General features: G+C 41.4%; 1 protein-coding gene across 4 annotated transcripts in view; it reads left to right on the top strand.

Annotated features, from left to right (window-relative positions):
• The window catches only part of SUGCT (succinyl-CoA:glutarate-CoA transferase), a 475,994-nt gene that overhangs the window by 448,353 nt on the left and 9,252 nt on the right, over positions 1 to 18,389 (top strand). The gene's annotated exons all lie outside the window — the stretch shown is intronic.

Below are 18,389 nucleotides of genomic sequence, written 5' to 3'. Positions count from 1 at the left end.
TGCTGGGCTGAGAGGAAAATGCCTGCAGCAAATGAAATGTGTGCGGAGGTAAGAGAGAGGTGGTATTATTATTATTTATTTACACAGTCAGACAGTTGTTATTGACTGGTTTGTTTTATCCAGACATCGAGTCCTTCCCAAGGACCTGGGATGGCTGAATTTTATTGTCAATTGTTATAGATATCATTGCAGAATATAGGCTGTTCCCAGTAAAGCTGCTTTTTGTAATTGGCTGATGGTGATTTCTGTGGCCCCTATGGTGCTGAGGTGCTCTTCGAGGTCTTTTGGAGCTGCACCCACGGTGCCAATTACCACTGGGATTATTTTGGTCTTTTTCTGCCACAGCTTTTCAATTTCCCGGAAAAAGATATTATTAATTTATTTAATGTATTTCTATACCTTATGTCTCTGGGTGGCTTAGAACCAGATAAAAACAGAAGTAAATTAGTTAAAAACAGAAACAATAAATTTAAAAACATGACAATTAACATTTTTAAACAATATTCTACAACATTAAAAACAATCAAAACAATATCAATTAATTAATTGATAGTTTTATAACTTTTACATTCAAAAAGGTAGGCCATACTAGGGGTGTGTCCGAACCGGTCCGGAGGCCATTCTAAAGAATGGCCGAACTGCTGGACCGGTTCGGGACCGGGCTGGTCCGGGTCCGGGTGGGGGGTATTTCTTTAAGGGCGGGAGGGCTTGCTTACCCCTCCCGCCTCTTTGCCCCCGCCAGAGGCTGTATTTAACAGAGTAACGGGGGCGCTGGAAACCAGCCGCCCCCGCCGCCCCCCCCCCGCCCCGAGCGGATTAGAGGAACTACCACTGCCGCCGCTGTCGCCCGCCCGCCAGCCCTCCCTCCCAGCTGCCCGCCCACCCGAGTCCTCACCCGATGGCTGCTTTAACCAAAGAGAGGAGCTCACGAACAGAGCTCCTCTCGCTTTGAAATCCTGCAGGCGAGTGAAGGAGTCACCCAGCTAGTTTCATGGCTGAATGGGGATTTGAACTCAGGTCTCCCCAGTCCTAGTCCAGCACTCTAACCACTAAACCACATTTATACACATGCTACATGGAAGATGCTGAAAGGCATCATCTCATACTGCACGGGAGATGGCAATGGTAAACCCCTCCTGTATTCTACCTAAGACAACCACATGGCTCTGTGGTCACCAGGAGCAGACACCAACTCAATAGCACACTTTACCTTTACATGTCCAGAACTGAATGAGGAGTGTGTGTGTGTGAGAGAGAGAGAGAGAGAAAGAGAGAGATCGAGAGATCCGTATGTATATTCTTTAAACTAAGGTGTAACATATAAGTAAGGTATTCATTTCACAGCAATTCACTGGCCAGCATGAACAACCACTCACAAAATCCTTCTTACTCCCCTCTATCTCATCATTTTTTCTTTGTGCCAATTAATCTCAATTTTGTGGATACATTCATGATTAAGCAGGAAAAACACTCAAGTAGTCCTTGCTCCTTATTTTCACCCTTTAAGAAATAGTCCCTACCTATGCCTGTAAATTCTATGCCTGTACATTCTACCTATGCCTGTAAATTCAATTAACTCAAAATAATCATACTGAAAATTAAATTGAACATTATACTGCATTAAGCAACTAAAACATACTGTATTTTTGCATTTTTGCCCTGGATTCTACAGGCACTGCATGTTTTGCATTCAATACTCTGCCATCCCCAGAATCACAGACACAGAGTGATTCCATGCCTGGTATCTCCCCATTTCACAAAACAATCCCCCATAAGCACCCCTCCATTTCTGCTTACTGTTTTTGAAATAGGAATGATAAAGGATGCTTCCTCTTTGAAATGAGACTGTGACTGTGGTCTTGCTCCCCATGTCTCCTTTCTCCTCACTCTGATCTGAAGAACCTCACACATGAGGTGAGGAGTGACTATGTGCATGTACAGAGAGTTTAGCCCAGAGTAAGCAAGGGGAGGAGGAGAGCCTCTTTCTACATGCATCTGGTCAAGTTTGTTTGAGAGTCCCTTTGCAAAACAAGGAGAGTCCCTTTGTTTTGACTTGATGACTTGTTGACTCAGATTGAGTAGAGGGCACTGGCAGCTGGGAGGAGTCCAACCCCCACTTCTGTGAGTCTGTCTGTCTTTGCATTGCAATCCACTTCGGAATCCACTTGGCTGCAGAGAAGAAAGAGACAGAAAAGTCTGTTGCTTTTCTTCAAGTTCCATCGGCACCTTCCCAGACTCCAGTGGGTGGCGCTCTGCGCCCACAGCAAGCTCTTACCCGATGCAACGCGTCTCTTGCTTCCTCACAAAAGCCGTCCCTGGTTGCAAGAAACAAAGGCATTCAAGGATTTTCTGCACTTAGTACTGATGAGGTGAAAATAAGAGATTGTCTTCTAATCTTGGCATTTTGGACCATTTTAATACATGTAAAGAATAACTTCCAACAGAGTGAAGGTCAGAATTGGTGTTTTAAAAGTTTTCTTTTAGCGTATAAAGAATCGAATTATTCAAAGAAAAACCATCTAGGATTTTAAAAAATTCTATAACTTGTATATTTGTGTGTGCACATCACTTGCTGGATCAGGAACCATGTATTTTAAAAAATATGTACATGATAGTTCCTACTAGTGAAGATGCCAGACTGGGGCATAGATACATGCTGAGATTAACTTGTATGGAGAAGAATTCCTGGTTTACCTCCATCTTTCCTTCTCTCCCAGCCCCTCCACCTCTTGAAGCCCTCTCTTTACTTCTCTTAAAACTGAAGAGCAGTAAAGTACAGATTGGCAGCAACAGTAGCATTCTGGCTACAGTGCGAAGCAAGCATGATACAGAAACCATACTTTTTCCACCTGGCATACTGCATAGACCCTGGTGACTCTTAGGAAATGTAGTTTTGCCAAGAGCTACTGTAGTGTCAGCCTTGGAAAATAGATTTTCCAAGTGTCACAGGAAGTGCGGTTTAAAGGAAATGGAGGAGGTTCGAGGAAGGGAGGAAATGGGAGACCAGTTTGGCTTGGAAATGAGCTGAGATTTCCCAACCTTTTCAGAAGTGACTCGGCTTATTTCTGAGCCAATTGAACAGTGTGAGGGAGTCATTTTCCCTATTAATTTCAGGTTCTGTCATGAGTCAATATTCAGGTCTTCATGTGCAGTCTCTAGCGCTAGAATGGGAACCATACACATAGTCCCAATCGGAAGATGAAAGTTTTGACAGAATCAGTTATCTCTTCAGTGGATACAGCAGTCATACAAGTGATCAGCACAGACAAAACCAAACATCTGATTGGTGGGTAGGCATGGGAAGTTAATTGTGCACAGCTGTGCACTCACATCTCTGGACTAGGGTTTATATCTGGAAAGTGAGCACAAACATTCTAGCTGTAGACATATTACCAAGTTTCAATCTTGAACTAGTCTCTGTGCAATAACTTTGAATGGTAGGCTATCAATACTTTTGAAAGTTTAATTTAAGTCCCTTGTGTGAAAATCCAAATACAGTATAAGGATGTCATTTTAGGTTGTGGGGGAAAAGTGGAGGGAGGGGCAAGATTCATAGCTAGTTCTGCAGGATTAAATTGCTAAAAACTAGTGTATTTTACAATCATTTGTTGCGATTATTTTTATGCTTCTGAAGAGCCAGAAATACAGGTGCATCTGAGGAATAATAACATGTGGTTTGAAATGGGTGGAGAATCTTCCTAAATGGCATCCCTGATGAAGTGTTCTCTTTTGTTTCTCAATGCAATTATGTTTTAAAATGTTTTAGAATTCTAATCTGTTTATGATTCTGTGTGGTGGTGGTGGTGATGGGTTTCTTTTTTTAATTCTTTCTTTCCTCCAAAGAATGTTTTTGAATAGCCTTGACATCTAGAAATTTACTGTTCTTCATTTCTCCCCAGCTGTAAACAATATGAGGTTTTTTTTTTAAGCTCTGTTATTTACTGGTCAAATAACATTAGAAATGATGAGGACTTTTATATATATAAAGAGAGAGAGTTGAGAGGATTGTTCTCATTTGTGCCAGCTGAAACTTGACTGTTCACAAATTATGGCATGACAACATATAAAAGGCAGAAACCAACTTGTATATAAATATTTTTATGAAAATATAACTTGGAGTTGGATCTTGGGCAGAGCTAGTTGAGAAAGGAATCTGGGATTAAACTCTCAGAGCTGTCATAAGGGGACCCTTCATTCTGGTTTGCGACTTGGTCCTTTCCTCGATGCCAGAGTGGGGATGGAGTGCCAAGGGCTCCAGGTATCGACTCAAAAATCTCAGGGTCTGAAGCTGGGACTTGGCCTAATGAGCTACCACAGCTGTGTCTGCTCAAGCTTCACACCCAACTTTAGGTGCAAAAGGGAACAGGGGTTTGCAATATAATTCCCTGAATTGACAGAACCTGTCAATTGATTCTCCCACTACACATGGCTACATGGCCCTGGTCTGCCATTGAGAGGGAAAAGAAAGGCTCAGATTCAAACTTTATTTGTGTTCCCATGCAAAGTTTTACTGGCCATGAGCTGTACCATACAGATGCCCTTTTCTGCTTAGCAGCATGTGGGAAAGTTTGCCAAGCTCTGCCTCCTTGGCTTTGTTCCAAAACACCACTGCAGTTCTTGTGCTGACCACAAAGGCATGGCCCAAAGGTGCAGCAACCAGGTTGAAGCTAAGCAGGCCTGAGTCCGATCAGTGCATGGGAAAGAAGACTGCCTTGGATGAAATGAAGTTGGAAGTCCCAGATTATGTGAAGGGCCTGCTCCCCTCATCAGCACTGCCTCACCTGAGAGCTGAGGCAGCACTGGCACAGAAAGAGACACTTTGTGGACTCTTGGACTCTTCTTGGGGTGTGATGAACCAGTTCGACTGGTTTGACCATGAACCAAACCGACCTCGAAAGGAAGGAAGGAAGGAAGGAAGGCGGGCAGCTGGTTCGAATTCAAACCGAATCGGGCCCAGTCTGTTACAGACCGGTTTGACTCGGGTTAACAGTTCAAGGGGCTATGCTTGTAAAGGGAAATCCAGTGAGGATTCCCTTTCACAAGCAAAGGGTGTGAGAATCCTTTAAAAGGGTGACCAGGGGAGTGGTGAGAAGGCATTTTACCACTGGTGCCGACGGTGGCTCCTCTGAACTCTGGTGCTTCTGCCCCCCAGTATTGTGGCCTGTGCAGTGGTGGCACAGTTCCGCCTCCACGCATGCATGGAGGCCGGAGCCTCCACCACATGGGCCACACTGCTGGGGGGTTTAGAGGAGCCACCCCCCCTCAGCAGCCTGTAGAAGACTTTTAAAGGATTCCCTCACCTCTTTGCTTGTAAAAGGAAATCCTCACCAGATTCCTCTTTACAAGCATAGGGCCCCAGAGACTCTTCTTACTTTCTAATATTAGCAGAACCACATTGGAAGGATGCAGCCTGCAGTTGCTCCATTGCTGCGGTGTTAATGATGGAGGGGGCTTTAGCCATTCTAGAGCATGAGCAAGAGCTACTATGCTGGCAACTGGCTAGACAGGTAAAGCTATTGATGAGAAGGTAATCGTAATTTTGGCCTTTTCTTCTAACAGAGACTAGTGTCTAAAACAGTTCACTATGTGCTTAGCTCCCTTCTATTGAAATCTGCGAAACTTAAACAAGTGGAACTTTGACTGTATTGTGCACAGTGATACATTTTTATTTTTACATTGTAACTTATCACAGATTTCCTTCAATATCTCAAAAAGTCAGCTATATGAAGGTTTTGGTAATCTGCAAAAAATAATTTAAATTTTATTGATTGATTCATGATTTAGTAACTAAACACTGTTAAAAATTTTTTGACAGTTTTTCTCTTTATTCCTGTATTGGAATGTTTGGAATTGTCACTATTATTCATAATGGGGGAAAGCCCGAAGCCTTCAGCAGCAATACTGAGTGTTCAGCACCACTAAAACCAAACCAGACTTGATTTGCTTAAGGTGACAAAACAAATCTGTAGCAGAAATGGAAATAGGAACCAGATCTCCCACCACTCAGTCTCTCCCTGGCTCTAATTACAAGTGGATGTAATTAGAAGAGTGTCCAATGAATCTTTTGTAAACATTTGGCTTTCCCTCTCTTCAGTTGCATTAAAATGCATTTCCTTAAGAATGTGCAACACACAAAAAAGGCAATTATCTTCTGATATATGAAACTCCTCACTAGTCATAAGATATTTGAGGTATTTGAGAAAAATAGGAAATTGCTGAGGATTATCTTTATAGCACTTGAACATGTCTCTGAAGCACTACTCTGTAAAGATAGTCAAGAAAAGTAAGTAAATAAATAAATAAATAGAAAGAAACAAATCTCAGTGGGATTATGGAGTTTGGTATTCTCTGGGTTATTAAATTTGTCAGCTAAAACAGAGAGGGATTATGGCAGCGTTTTTAATAATAATTGGAAATCCTTGCATGGAGCACCTATCTCTGGTCTTCATCTTTAAAAGTGCAATAAAAGTGTTTAGTAGGAAATGAAGACAAAATACCCTGCACTAGGAAGTCATCAACTCAGTATGCTTGCTCAAAATAACTTATTGTAACTAGACGCTTGGAAAATAGGAACATAGGGAGCTGCTATATACTGAGTCAAACCATTGGTCTATCTAGCTCAGTATTGTTTTCACAGACTGGCAGCAGCTTCTCCAAGGTTACAGGCAGGAATCTCTCTGAGCCCTATCTTGAAGAAGCCAGAGAGAGAACGTGAAACCTTCTGCTCTTCCCAGAGCAGCTCCACCCCCTGAGGGGAATCTGACAGTGCTCACACTTTGTCTCCCATTCAGATACAACCAGGGTGGACCCTTCTTAGCTAAGGGGACAAATCATGCTTGCTACCACAAGACCAGCTCTCCTTTCAATGTTACTTATTTTAATATGAGCAGTTACACTTGATGTTTCTTGGATGAGGGAATTATCACACTAGGTACAATTCTGGGAAGAGCATCTACATGCTTGCAGGTTCCAAGTTCCCTCCCTGGCAACTCCAATATAGGGCTGAGAGAAACTCCTGTTGCAACCTTGGAGAAGCCACTGCCAGTCTGTGTAGACAATACTGAGCTAGATGGACCAATGGTCTGACTCAGTATATGGCAGCTTCCTATGTTCCTATGTTTGTAACAATAGGAGCAACCTCTCCCTTATTGTGCTCCTGTGACAATAGCACGTTTTCATAGCCTCATAATAGTACAGGCAAATTGGAGAGGGAAAAGATCTGCTTGCTCCCCTTCCCCAATTCCTAACTGAAGCCACTTTGACTAGTCCCATATGAATCCATGGAGTGGAAAAATTGGCTACACCAAATTGAAAGCAGATTCTGGTCTAGACTATTTTTCAGGGAAACAGCCCTTTTTTTTTTCATTTTCTAACATCTTTTGAAAATAAAGCTGTTAATTATTTATTTCCATAACAATATCAACTCAGATCATTTTTGTGCAATGTTTTCAATGGTAGAAATTTAAACAAGTGATTAATTCTCTCACTGAAAACAGGATTCAAAAGTATGTAACTGGCTGAATCATGGCCAATGTGTTATTTAAAAGCACATATTCTTTCCATGGACTTCTTACCACATAAATTCAAGATGCTGTCCCCATTATCTGAGATTGTATTTATTTATTTATTGGTCCTATCCTATGGCCAAACACATAGTGCATAAAACATCACAACGTACCTGAAAGGCTATGAAATCCCTAGAAATGTTGGGTTTTTATTTAGGAGGTTCTTAGATTCTGTGAAATACCTTTCTTGAACTAATTAGACATTTCAACTGTTGTTTTGCCTAGTAGGTTCCAGCTGGACACTTTAGTCAGTTCAGATGGCCCCGCTGATTCTCCATTAGGGACAAGAACAAGTGCATCCCACTCCCAGAATGCTGTTCCCTTTCTCTTAATTACATGGAGGTTGGTTTTTCTTTATATGTTGTGTGTGTGTGTGTGTAAGAATCACCCCCATGTGATTAGGGAAAGTGGCATGGCATGTGGGGAGTGGGATGTGCTCATTCATGTTCTTTACTATGCACAGGTGGGTCTGGCTCAGACACATCCTCCAAACAGACCCTTTGTTCAGCATTAGCCAAGGATTAAGAGAGGCCTCCCTTCAGTACTTAAGACCAGCAGGGCCTGGATATTCTGTTGTAGTACCAGATATCATGCAGTAGAAGGGTTCTCTGAGGACTTCATTTGTGAGGCCAACTTTTCAGCTTAAGCTTGAGACTTTTCACACCCCTTGATAACCATAGGTTTAATATTGATGGCTCAGTGCATGTGGCAAGACGCTACTGGATTTGACTTTTTGAACTTGAAACAGTTTTTTTAATTTATTAAGGTACCAGAATCTATTATTATTATTATTATTATTATTATTATTATTATTATTATTATTATTGTTGTTGTTGTTGTTGTTGTTGTTGTTGTTATTTATTGGAACCAAAAGCACATCATCCACATTCATAGATAGTACATCTTTGATAGCTAGATTTTGGGACCTAGGTGATTGATTTTATCATTTGGTGCTTGTGAATTTCTTTGTGGCATTTGGTTTGGTCACTGTCAATGGACAGAAGGTTGTGTGAAATGGGCTTTTGTGCTGACCCAGCATGGCAATTATTTTGTTAAACTGCAAATATGAGAATTCCTGTGCTAAGCCAAAAAAATGTCCTTTGGATAATTGAACACATTGAGCAAACTAGAAAATATAGCAATTAATAATGTCACTATTGGGACAAGCACTAACTATTCTCACATCCTTGCATCCAAGAGAAATTGATTAATTCTGTTTGTTATTATCAGAATGCAGTAAATATCATGAAAGTAAATTCCATAGGTGTGAAAACACTCCATTCTCATTACAGTCACCCAACAAGTTTTATGAATGGTTTCCTGTCTTGATCCAGACCTGTTTTTACTGTTGCATGTGGTCAGCCATCAAAGCATCAATACAAAAACTTGCTTTAGAAATTAAGCTGGCATTGTATCTCCTGGCTTGAATTCAGACCATTCTGACACTTTTAAGGGTCACTAGTTTTTAGCTCAGCGTGCTCATGCTCGCTTTAAAGCATGTGAATTACAGTACATGCTGTAAAGTACAGTCCATTTAGTTAGTTAAAGAGCAGTTTGGGCCACAAATAAACGTGGAGACATTGTGAAGAATTGGCTCTGCCCAAAATATTGGTCTTCCCCATAGCTTTTCAGATTGTGTACAGATTGAGTTGGCTTATTTAAAATGTGAAAAAGTGTGTGTTTTGTAAATCATTGGTGGAGTTAGAGGAGCAGATTAAGAATTAGGAATGGTTACCTGATTTTTTCAAGCATTGTACCTGTCATCTCTCTTCCTGTTATTAACCCTATTTCCCCCAGATACTTTGTCAGTAAACTTTTGTATACTAATATCAAAACATTTGTCTATTAATCAAGCCATAGGCAGCATTATGGGGTGGGGTAGGGGGGTAGGGATGTGCACCGAACTGTTTGATGCTCCATTCTAGGAGCGCCGAACCTGTTCTGTCAACCGGCATCCGAGCCGGTTTGGAGGGAGGGTGGGGGGGGGGCTTCTTTAAGGGGCAGGGGAGGCGCTGCCTACCTGCCAGCCCCGCCCTGCTGCCTTCCCCCCAGTGGTGCTCACGCAAAATGTGGACATGCGGGGCTGCAGCGTGCCTCCCTGCAACCCCAGTCAGGGCTGCCACACAAATAGCTGATGTGTGTGCCCCTGCTCCTTAAAGAACCCCCCGCCCTCCCAGGAGTGGTTCCATGCACATCCCTACTGGAGGGGAGGGGAAGTGCTCTGCAAATAGGTAACTTAACCATTGGTTACTGTTGCTGTATTATAAACCGGAAATTAAAATAAATCTGCAATCCTAAATATGCTTGCTTTAAAGTTAACTCCATCAATCCCATCTATTAGGATGGGACTGTTCATGAGAAAAATAGAGGAAAATTTTTCCTCTTTTGGAAATCTAAAGTGGGGCAAACTCACCCTGCCCTTCAAATGCACTGTGTCTCTTCTGTGTTGTGTGTGTGTGTGTGTGTGTGTGTGTGTGTGGTGCAACTGAATCAGGAATAATTTTTAAAATAATTTCAGAACAGAACTTGTAGTTGCCTTATGGCCTTCTATGGAAGTGTATGTTCAGGCATTAGAGCCCTACTTATATGTGGATTATATGAGAATAGGGACTCCCCTGCATTGCCGCTTGCAACTGCAAGGCCATATGCAGTCTCTGTTATAGACACTGGGAGCCTGGCTTTCTATCAACAGACCAAGACTTCTTCTTGGAGCACTTCAGGCACCAGCTTCTCCAGTTTCCAGCTCCTGCCTCTGTCCTGCGGAAAATGTTCTGGAGTACACACTTCTTAAGTCTAGCTTTCATGGCTGTTTATGGCTCCAACAACAGAAAATGGATTTGCAATTAACAATTAAACCCCGGGAATGGTGGTGTCACCTTTGTAGGGCCAGGTATGGCCTGCACAATACCACTTTCCAAAACTAAATTTCTTTGGGCTTTTTGTCCTCCTGTTGGCCCTAAATGGATATTTGTCCCAATTTCTCTTTAAATCAAGGCGTGCTGAGTGCGCTTGCGTAGAATGCTCCAGCTATAAACTGAAAGGACGTGTTTTGTTTTTTATCCAGCAGTGCTTTCTTAATAGGCTGCTTTGCCAAGTAAAATCCCTTCCTGTTCCTGCTTTTTCTTGGCATGATCAGGCGCAGCTGCGCTCAGCCGTGCTGTTGAGAAGGCAGTGGCTTCCTCTCTTGACAGCTGAATATCTGCTGCTTGCCAATGCAGCAGCTGCAAAGGGAGGGGGCAGGCAGGATAAGCTGTGCAAATAGCCTTACTTCCCAGGGAAAAGCAACAGGGGAAGAGCATCCTATCTGGCTGACCACTGCTGGAAACAAAATGCTGGGATGAATAATCCTTGGTCTGACCGAGCAGAGATTTTCTTATATTCTTATGCAACAATCAAACCCAGTTACCATTCCACTGTTAAGTGAAAATTTCCCTGTGGTGCAAATGCTGGCTTTTCTCCCAGATTTTCCCCAAATTATCTGTCCTTCAAAAAATAGTGCTTGCCCCAAAGCCAACCCCCTCCCTCAGATTCCCCCTCAAGTAATTTTCCTTCTGCTTTGCTAAAAACAACACACACTTTCCCAAAATATCCAAAATCATAAGGAGGTCATGAAAGCAATGATCCCCCCTTCTTTGATCTTAGCATCTGTTGTACCATCTCTCAACATAGACGTCCCAGATAGCTGTCTTGGTGAGAATTTTTTCTATATTTAATGAGTTTGCTTTATCTCTTGAAGATGTTAGCTGAAGCCATTGCCATTATCACACGTACAGAAGTGAATTCCGTAAGGAAGATGAATGTGCGCGGTGATTTTATGAGGAAGTCTGAACTTGTTTTTCCTCTTGCCTTGACAACTGGGAAGCCAAGAGTGGGAGGGGAACAATTCAGAGATGGCATCTCAAATGTGGGAAAAAGGAGTAGTTTGGTGTTTAGGGCTCAGACCGCCCCCAGCCTTTGGTTAGTAGACTTGGACGTTTGTCTCCAACAAATCTGGCATCGTGTTTCCAACATTGCCAGATGCTTCTGAGAAATCCATGAGCAGCACATGAGGTATCCTGTCTCTGAATACTGAGTTCCATTTAGGTATTATGTCTGCTAGGAGGGGCTTCCATGGCTGGAGCTTAGGAGCAACAGGTAGGAGGAGCTTTAAGTCGGTGAGCTGGGGGAAACTGGTGGGATCCACTTGTCTGGTTAGATAGGGCTAGTAGGACTTCTTTTAAGAGGTGTAAGCCAGTATGGATGAACAATCATGTCTAGGGGAAATGTTCAGTGTTATATCTGTGTGTATACTTGAACTTAGCCAAAAGGCTGAGAAGCAATGTGTTATACTTGTCTTAGTAAGACTGTATCTTATGTATGCTTATTTAGGAGTAAATCTCAGTTCAGTGGGGCTCACTTCTGACTAATCATGCACAGGATATGGGGCAAGTCCATGGATATAATGGCTTACAAAATATGTAACTATTATAGTAGACAAACAGACAAGTTTCAAATTCAGGGTAGCAACAACAGCAGGTGCTTGTGGCGCAGGGTGGGGAAAGAATGTAATGTCTTTATTGAAAGGGATTTAATTGGAAATATCACTTTTCATCATTAAAATATATGCAAATGATAACAGATCCCTTCTAAACATTATATTTAAACTTCTGGTAGTTATACTGAATAACTGAAAGCAAAAGAGATATCCAGTGGGGGAGGGGAATAAAGCCATTCAGGGCAGAAAAATGGTTTGCCTAATATGTCTCTTGAAATAATTATTCTAATTATTAATGTGCCTTTCCCTTTTTTAATCTCACAAATATCATCATTCTAATTCCCCTGCCAAAAACATTTGTGACAAAATAATTTGACTTTTGTCTCTTTCAATAGCATCTGTTTTCTGCAACGTATTTTTCAGACTGCATGGTTTAAAACAAGAGAGATGCAAAATGGGGTTAAATAACCCATATAAAGCTAGACAAAACCTAATTTGTAATGAAATAGTTTTAAAAGTATAGATCATTTGGACAGAAAGGCAAGCATGCCAAGATGAGCAGAAATTGCTGAGCACGTGGTATTGGGGTTGTGTTGATTTCTGTTTTTCTAAATGCCATTATTGTGATGTTATCTTTTACTTGCCTATGCATCACAAGACTGCAAAGAACAAAACAAAATTAAAATGGCACTGGCTGGGTCTAGCTCTATTTATTTATTTATTTATTTATTTAACATATTTTTATACCGCCCAAAACTTACGTCTATTCAGGTGTGCTTCAAAGTGTGAATGCTGTATCTGGGTACAACATCCATGAGAACACATAGCCCTAGCCCCATGCTGACATGCAGTAAAACCCTGCTCTAGTGCAGTGTTTTGTCTCTTCAGGCAATTGCTACCCTTGTGCTGATCAGCGGGTGAGTTTCAACACGGCACCAGCCTAAGGGTGAGGCTTACAGGTGTGCTCTCATGGATGATATAGCTATGTCTTCCACAGTTTGAAGTATGCCTGAAAAGGCCTTCTGGTGAGCTACATTCTACACATCCTCATGTATCGTCCTACAAAAGTTACTACAATAAAAATATTTCTGGAGAGCTCAAAGCTATTGTTTTAAGTAACATATACATCAATATAAAATCAAACAAAAAGTTTGATTTTAACAAAAGTTTCCACAATAGAAATATTTCTGGAGAGCACAAAGCTATTGTTTTAAGTAACATATATGTTAATATAAAATCAAACTTTTCTTAAATCCTATAAGTTCATAACAAATGATTGTTTTGAGGTTGCTATCTTCAGATGATTCTGTTCACAAACTGTGCCCTACCACAAACGCCCCCCCACCAATTCCTGCTTTTTGTCATTTAAAGGTAGAGTGTGCCGTTGAGTAGGTGTGTCCTGTGGTTTTCTTTGGTAGAATACAGGAGGGGTTGACCATTGCCATCTCCTGCGCAGTATGAGATGATGCCTTTCAGCATCTTCCTATATTGCTGCTACCCAAAATAGGTATTTCCCATAGTCTGGGAAACATACCAGTGGGGATTCGAACTGGCAACCTCTGGCTTGCTAGTAAGTCAAAATGCTTTTTGAAGCTAATGATCAGACTGTCTGAATTTGAATTCATAATGATGAATAAGAAAAGCCCTGCTGGATCAAGGCCTATCTAGTCCAGTATCCTGTTTCACACAGTGGCCCAAAAGCTGAGGGCATGCGCACTCTCCTACAATTGCTCCCCTACAACTGGCATTGAGATGCAGAATATTTCAGCATTGGCCTTGAAGGGGAAAAAGAAACCTCCAACATGTCTTTGTATTAATTTGGGATCTGCATTCTATATGTTGTTGTACACTGCCCAGAGCCTTCGGATAGGGCGGTTTACAAATGTAATAAATAAAGTTCTATATTGCCATTTAGAACAAACATAGGGCTGGTTCTCACCATCAATGTAATGTCGACATTTGATCACTGAAGGCTAGTTCATATGAATTACCTTTTAGGTTTATATTTAACCTAAATATAGGTGTAGGTTTTTTCTCCTGGCTTTTTGCAGGAGAGTGGGGTGGTGCATTATGTTAGCTGCTTTCATTTTTCCTTCTTTGCTTTTGGTGCTGATTATACTATTGAGCTCTCACATCTCAGAAGCCAAAGGAAGCAAGGGCAGCACACTGTCTCTCTTCTCTTTTATTGAAATGATCTCTTAAAATATCACATTAAGTGTGGAGAAAGCTACAGGAACAGAACCAAAAACTCCAGGTATACTTTAGCAAACAACCCCACTGCCAGAATTTCCCTAAAAGAAATAGCAGTGTGGATTTTTTCCCTAAGAAAATAAAAACAGCTGGTTTAAAAATTATTTTTTTCAAATGAATATAATTTGCAACAGGTACATATATAAGAGGTGAAGTAATTCTTGGCATTCTTTGATTGATACAGTATCTGAAAAGTTAGGGAGAATACATTTAAATCCAGGAACACAACCCAAAGTATTTTATTTTATGATATTTCCCCCTGCAAGTGGATGAACAAGCATTACAAACATGCCCTCCACCTGTAAGATCTCGTTATACGGCAGGTACCTAGGGAATAGTCAGCGTGTTAAAATGAAATCTGCACATTGAATCCGGCAGAAAACAGCTGGTGTAGAAATCAGCATGAGAATCAAAGCAATCTGGGAAAGGTATTTCAATTCACATTAAACATTTTTGTATATTTACAGGGCAGAAGAGTGGCTTTGGACATTGCACATTTTTTGTATAGGTGAAAGCTGGTGTTTCCCTCATCCCTCTTCTTAACGGCTGGGCTTTCTGCAGGCAGACAGCCAAGCTTAGAGGAGAGACATTCAGTGAAAAGGTTAATAGAGAGAAGGTATTTGTGTCCTAGGAGTTATACTGCTTCACCATATAGTTTCCACATTTTGATAGGCAATCTTTTCCATGTGGCATGCTTTTATGTCTTCCAAGGTCTGACAGGGTCATGGTTTTGTTCCCTCCGCCCCCGACAAGAGTGTATCCGTGGGCCTTTTTAATCAGTTAAGGGCAGTGAACGTGGAATGTGGAAGCTGAGGGCACATCCCAGACTCCTCCGCTTGGGAAATGACCACACTCCTGCAAGCAAGCCAGGCTACATGCCAATTGCAGCATTGTTCTAGAGGTAGATGTCCAAATTTGCCATCTGTTTCTTTCAGCTGAGGCAATAGTAAGCCTAGTTAAAACTAAGGAGAAAGCAAAGACTATGTTGTGCCTTTTAAGGTTTTCTTAAGGTTTCTCAGTGGGCCTTCTGTTGATCTCAGGGCCCTGGCAACTTGTCACCTTGCGGCCTTCTGGAGCCAGCTGTGTCCAGGAACACATTTGTGTGGAGAACAGTAATATGGCACCTGGTGCGTCTACAGACACAACTGCAGCTTCCTGGATAAAAGTGTGGTACTTGTGGCAGCTGAATAATCCTGTCGTGATGGCAGAAATAGCTGCTAAGAAGCTGCTACTCTATCCCTGGGTGCTCCTGGTAAAATGTTCCTTTATGAATCCACATTAGGAAGCATCATATGGAGAAGATGTTTAACATCTAAACTTGACTTTAGTTAAATAATGTCGGACTGTTATGAAAGATACGGTTATTACATTAACATATTGTTTTGTGAGTAAGAACCATGAGAGGGTAGATACTTTTTCTACAAAGGGATAGAAAAATAAGCTTTTAAATGGAAATTAAGATACCATAGGAATATTGGAAATTCCTATGAACAATGAGCATAGAGTGAAGTTGTTGCATCTCAAAGTATTATTTTTATGTAGATAAAGCTGAAACACTGTTGAAGCCAATTACATGCAAACTGCATTTTCTTGTCCAGGCACTGACCAGGGGTATACCTGCTTAGTCTTCAACAAGGTTGCTACATCATGATAAACTGGGGTGAGGTGGGATGGGGGAATCATATGGATTAAAAACCATTAAAATGCAGCAATACATTTTAAACATTAACAAGCAATTTCACTCAATATTAAATATCATTATTGGATCAGCAGGTCACTCCATAAAGTGCATCATCATTTCTTTTGGCAACTGCTTCTGTTTTTTGCTGCAAAGAGGGACTTCCAAAGTTTTGTCACAGTACAACCATCATTCTTTCTAATAGTGAATTCAGGTGGTTGAGTAACTATTAGGGCTGTGCAATATGTAGAATTCCAGAAATTGTCCAATATCAGCCATTTTGGAGGATACCGGAAATAATCCAGATCTGAAACAGGGAAGCCTATTTCAGTCTGGGATTATCCAATATGGTTCAAGGTTTTCTGGAGCTTTTTTGGAAAGGAATTCTAGGGCTCCAAATGGCAGTGGAAATACAAAACAGAGTCCATATTCCCCTCCCCCAATTACAGTTGGGGGGGTGGGACCATCTTCTGTTGTCCATCTGCCTGCATGCCTGACCATGCATTTATGTCAAAATTTAACCAATTAGCTTACTTACAAATTAAAAAATAAAGCGGTGGATTCTCGGAAGTTACATAATTTCCTCAGAGATTCTCACATGTTACATCTCCTCCCCAGCAATTCTTAAGTGTGACATCGCTTTTCTTCCACGGTTCTCTGATACAAGTACAATTTCCAGATTACTTAAAAAATTAATTTAAAAACAACAATTGGTTGGACACAGAGTCCTATCATCTTTACCTACTTCTGTGCCAGCTCCCAGAGCTCCCTGTCTAGCCTTTTTCCACCAACCATTTTTTACAACTTTCCTCATAGACTCTTATGGGGATTTTCCTTCCAGAAATCCGATTCTGAACCTGAGACCGGAATTCTGAAATGTCCAAAGGACCCGAAACCTGTATTAATGGTTCTGGATCAGATCAGATCCAGATCCAATCTGGGATTGGTGATCATGCACAGCCCTAGTCACTATTGGTTTAGAAACAGGGCTTCTTAAAATCAGGTAGTGAGTTCTATATACTCTGGGGATAACCTGGGCATACCAAAGTACATATATTTGTCAATTTAACAAACTCCCACCCCCCAAATAGTCTCTGTTTTGGATTCGAGGACCTGTGGAATATTGAGGACACAGAGATCAGAAAAAAACTGCCATAACTAATCTTATTGGGCTGGTCCAGATGATGTTCTCATTAGCCCCCTTTAACTGTGTGGTGGAGGAGGAGGAGGATGAATGTGCAATTCTCCCAACACATGCCTAATGGAAGCACAGTGGTTGTTTAGTTTGAACCACTCCTCTATGTACTGGTTAGATATCTGAAGCATGTGCAGAAGGGCAGTTCAGAAGAACCTTTCCCCCTGTGTGATTAGTTGATAAGGACCATTCATTAAGCCACAAAGTATTTGGTGTCTTTAGTGTTGTTCTTGAAGACAGTGGATTCCAACCATTTTTACTGTGATTTGTGTAGAAGCAAAGGTCTAAATTCAAGCATCATGGCAAAAGGAAGATGCATTAGCAGTTGGATTGAAGGCAGAGCAGGGGAAAATCACATGGGGGCGGGGAACCCATAGAGTCAAATGTGAAACCCACAAGTGCAAGTGGCAAAGGATCAAAGGTTATGGGATGTGTGGGAGGAAGGTGCTGCTGATGCTCCCAGACAGACAACGATGGAAAAATCCCATTTAAACCAAGCACCTGCTGCTTACGATTAGAACTTAAAAATTACTAACCCAAGTAAGCTAAAGCACTTTGCTCAACAGTTAAAGGGGATAAAAAAGGAACTAGTCCAAAGCATCAGGAGGTGGAAAAAGTCAGGGTGAATGGGGAATTGCTTTAATGAAACTGATCTGTGCACATTTGAGATGGAATATTGCTTATGCATGGCTGGTTCCAATCTGATTCTAATTTATACTCTCAAACTTTTTAGATGTCTTCTTGGATGCAAAGTTCTCTCCCTCTCTATTAAGGGGGGATAAGAAAAGGGGTTTTTGGATAGCTTCCTAGCCTTATACTTCATTCCTCTTCATGGGTGTGTCTGGTTCTTACATTTCATTTTTCCAATCATCCTGTAGCCTTTATGGGTGAAGAAAGATGATTTCTGACTCTTTTGCCCTTCACAGGATAGAATGAAATCCCTGCTGGAGACTGGCAAATGTTTACAGCTCCAAGACTGGAGGGCCACTCTGTTGTGCTCACACACGCACATCCGTGCAACTTGAACTGAAAGGCTGCCGAGTTTAAGAGGCTCAAGTGCCCCATATTGCTTTGATATTTTGCTGCTTAGATGAGCTGAATATCACATGACAGGGATTGGCAAGAGACAATGGAAAGCCGAAGCAATTGCCTGCCCTTCATACTGAGTTGGTATTGATCAAATTGTCAGTTGTAAATTCATCTGAATAGGGTCCAAATGTGGAATTT

This window comes from Hemicordylus capensis, chromosome 6 (assembly GCF_027244095.1).
Source record: "Hemicordylus capensis ecotype Gifberg chromosome 6, rHemCap1.1.pri, whole genome shotgun sequence".
NCBI classification, from domain to species: Eukaryota; Metazoa; Chordata; class Lepidosauria; order Squamata; family Cordylidae; genus Hemicordylus; species Hemicordylus capensis.
The sequence above is the reverse complement of the archived record's forward strand: the minus strand, read 5'-3'. Positions and strand labels throughout refer to the sequence as shown.